The sequence below is a fragment of the Carcharodon carcharias genome, chromosome 14 (genome assembly GCF_017639515.1).
Source record: "Carcharodon carcharias isolate sCarCar2 chromosome 14, sCarCar2.pri, whole genome shotgun sequence".
Taxonomy (NCBI): domain Eukaryota; kingdom Metazoa; phylum Chordata; class Chondrichthyes; order Lamniformes; family Lamnidae; genus Carcharodon; species Carcharodon carcharias.
In genome coordinates this window covers 25,965,024-25,968,930 of record NC_054480.1, presented here as the reverse complement: position 1 = coordinate 25,968,930, position 3,907 = coordinate 25,965,024, and the positions used below count along the sequence as shown (strand labels likewise).

Genomic DNA, 3,907 nt, shown 5'->3' with positions numbered 1-3,907 from the left:
AGTTTGGATTGCTTCATTACCCAGTGGTGGTGAATGTTGCACTCGGATCCTGTTTGTGAGTAAATTGGTTGCGTGCCTGTTCTTCAGTTGGGAATGCAATGTCACTGCCATCCAGAATAATGGGAGAGCAATAATGCCATCAAGTGAAACAATGTAGCAATGAAGAAAAGGGTTTTTGACTTTTTAATTCTTTGAAATTAGTCCAATTAAGTGTAGGTTAAAACTATTTTTAGCATTGAAAATCCCCTGGAAAGGTGGGGGGGGGGTGCACCGTTCCCAGAGATACTGCAAAACCAGGTCGATGTGTGGAGTGGACGGAGCAAACCCCTATTCCATTTTCCTGCTCCAAAAATCAATTTAATATATGGTCCCTAGATAAGGGACGTATCAGATATTAAACTGATAAGAACAGATACTACACTTGATCTTAGCCAAAAGGCTGAGAAGCGAACTAAGTGTAGGTTAATGTGGACAAATATCTTGATTATTTTAATCAGTTATATGAAATGTTGTATTCAGTTGTTAGTTTTAAATTATGACTGGATTATTTAAACAAATTTGATTTCTGAATTTTAAAATATACTAAGAAACTTAATTAAGTAGTGATTATTTGACCTGGTACTGAATTTGAGGCCACAGCTTATGGTGTGTTTAAATGGCCTGGATTCTAGTCCAGACAGTCCTCCAACCTATTATTTTTTGTCGTTCTTCAAAATATTTCCAGGACATTTTTAGTGACTTTTAAAATGTAATTCTGAGCTTTGCCATTGTAATGTAGGTCACAGCAGAGCTATTACCTGTAGCTGCCTTTATGTATAATGGTGTATGATGGTAAAGGTAAGGATGACCTCTTTCTCATTGCTACTTGTATTGTGATCGTATTGTTTTCATTTCTTATGAGGTGAAAACATAAGAACAGAAGGAAATTTTAAAAAGGTGGAGTAATTCTCACGATTTCAATAATTCCAAACAAGCTGTTGGGGATGTAGTCTGCTGGAAGCCTTCCCCCAGACAGTGCATGGAGTATAGAACTGATTCAGTCAGGGTTTATATTTCAAAAGTGCATTCAATCTTGGACAATACTTGTCATTCAGAGCAACCATTGCAGAGGATATTTGATGATTGAATAAATGAGAGACACTAGGGAGGGGGAAACCTTTCCAGGATGCTTTGAAGCAGTGTTTCTGAAGCAGAAAAATATTACTTGATTAAATTGAAACATGTTTCAAAATCAAAGCATCACAGGTCACATTTGTTTATCCCTAAGGGTGACTGTCTGGTGTATAAACGCTACTGTGCAAATGGGATCGAAGTTAATTTCTATAAAACACAGACTATAAAACTAGTGTTTATACACCACACCTGTTTTTAATATTGAACTCAACTAGATCAAAACCATAATAAAAGGATTATAGTGATAACTTTATCACCTTTAATGATAGAATTCACCAATTGTCGTAATTTACTGTTTACTCTTGGTCTTTTTAAAGGAAGAAAACTATTGCATTTTTTTCTGTCTCTCTGAGAGTTTTGCTTTCACAATCGTCTATGTTCAGCCAGAAAAAGATTCAAGGGAGCTATAAACCAATTGTTTCTATCTGGCCACAGCTTAGCTTGTCAGAAACATTGCACGGTTGATTTTATTTCTCTAATACTGTACACAGCAGATCCTGGGGCATCATGAACAAATAGAAGGGGTGATGGTAACATCACAATGATGTAATTGTTTTGCCATGTGTCCGTGGTCTAGACTGGGTTCTTTGGGGCTTGTCTATTCTCCCAAAGAAAGCTGCTTGAGACTGTAATTTGTTAAAACTACTACGGTTTATTTACAGCTACTATGTACATATTGGGAACTCTGCACCAGGTTGGAACTTCTCCTTCCAGATCTCTGTTACTCAATCATGTGATGTTACATCATCATTACATCAGCGTCATGGGCTTCTAATGTTGGCCCTTTACTCTTGAGTGGTAACACTTTCTACATTATTTTCCTGCCATTATGCTAAGTGGCTAGTTTTGCAAGACCCTCAGCCAGCTAGGCCATTGGATGAATCTCATGTTCCACTGAGTGTTTAGTTGAGTTAAATCCACGCAGATTCCTATTGAGCCGTTAGGCTTTGGGTCTGTGAGAATTCCTAAATATCGTTTTGTTGGCATGATGACTGGTGAGATAACCCCTTGCTGTTGCATCTTCTCAATTTCACCCTTGATTTTGTCCAAGAATGGGTGAGGGACTTTCCTCAGTGTAAGGGCAAGTTGGTTTACCATCAGCTCGTAGGGTGATATGGTACTCAGTCTTTAGTTTCCTTGGTCTTTAAATAATTTTGGAAATTCATTCCTGAGTGTACTGCTATAATGCTCATCAGCAACTTCATTCACTTCAATAATTAGCTTCAATTTTAAGCTTCCCAATCTGCTAAGTGCAGAGCATTTTTGATTTTGAATGACATGAATTTGTCTGTCTTTATATTTCAACTTTTCCATAAGTTGGCCTTTGGTTTTTAATGTAGCCCCACCATGACCCTGTAATTTGATAGATGAGGTTGCAACGTAATCTGTTTGAGACGTTTTACTTCGTCTGATAAAACAGAAACTTCTACTCCTGTGTCTAATTTTAAACTCTGTGGGGTGTCCATCCATTTCAAGTTTAATACTCCAGTATTTGTTTTCAGTATCATTTATCTCCCCTAGGAAGGTTACTTCCTTATTCTGTGGTTGTTCCACTTTTTGTATGCGGCTCTGCTTTAATATTTTGTCCCTCTTTATACAGATTGTCGGTGTTGTCGAGCAACAGACAGTTTTGAAGTGGCCTATTTTTCCACGGTTATAGCACTCTGCTCTCCCTACTGGCCATTCTTCTCACCTGTGCAGTTTGTTCCTGCCACACTAAAGACATTTCAAGATGGAGGCTGGTGCACTTTCCCCCTTTTGGCAGGCTTAAACTTTGGATAACTCTTTCTTATGGCCTACAAACAAATTGGTCTCCATCCATCTTCTCCATGGGACCTTGTCATCTCCATGAACAAACACCCATTTTGTTTTCTAAGCTCAGTTTGCCCCACAATTTGTACTGCCATGACTAGTATTAAATTCTCTTTTGCCTGTGAGAGGTCTGATAATGCTTCATCTAGGACCCCTACTACAATTTTGTCATGAATCAATTTATCCTTTAAGATTCCATAATTGCATTTCCCTGCCAGCTTGTATTGAAGAATGATGAACGAAGCCATGTTTTCACCTGGTCTTTGTTTTCTCATGATAAATGTTACCCTTTCTATAATTAAGTTTCTGGAGATACTGAAATATGAATCAAATGCTTTCAGATTTCTTCATAAGAAGTTGAAGTCTCATCAATTCCCTGCCTTGCTATCACATTGTTGGCAATAGATCCAACTGCATAAAGTAGTGTACTGACCTTGTCTTTTTGATTTTTTTTGTATAAGCCAGAAGCAGTTCTGTATCTTGAGGACCTCTTTCATCAGTTTCCCAGTTTTGGGCCTGTTGCAAGCCTTCAAAATGGCTCCAAAATGGTTCTGAGTGTGGTAGTGTGGATCCCATGCTTTGACTGAGCCCTGGAATTGTTGTTGCTTCACTGGTGCTGCTTGTTGCTTCTAGTCCATGCTCACTGCTGTCTGGACTCTCAGTCTGTGTCTCAGCTTGCATTCAAGAGGGATGTTGGTTCTCATCCCATACATGAGAATTCCATGTATGTTGGTTGTGGATTCCTCCATGCTAGCCAACCCTATGATGAAAACCCCAGGGCTTGTCTCCCAGTGGCTCCCAACAGTTTGTCAAGCTCCTTATTTTAAGAGATGGACCATGGAGATTAGGATTCCTACCTCATCAGTCATTAATGAATGCAAGACGACCCTTCAGTCAACTGCTCCTCCTTTAAAGTGATGTA

The 3,907-nt window shown here is 38.8% G+C and overlaps 1 non-coding gene across 1 annotated transcript; it reads right to left on the bottom strand.

Moving 5' to 3' along the window:
• Window positions 1–260: 260 nt before the first annotated feature.
• On the bottom strand, window positions 261–451 carry LOC121287678. Its single transcript, XR_005945215.1, has one exon. It is a non-coding gene; the product is annotated as a U2 spliceosomal RNA (small nuclear RNA).
• Window positions 452–3,907: the final 3,456 nt, after the last annotated feature.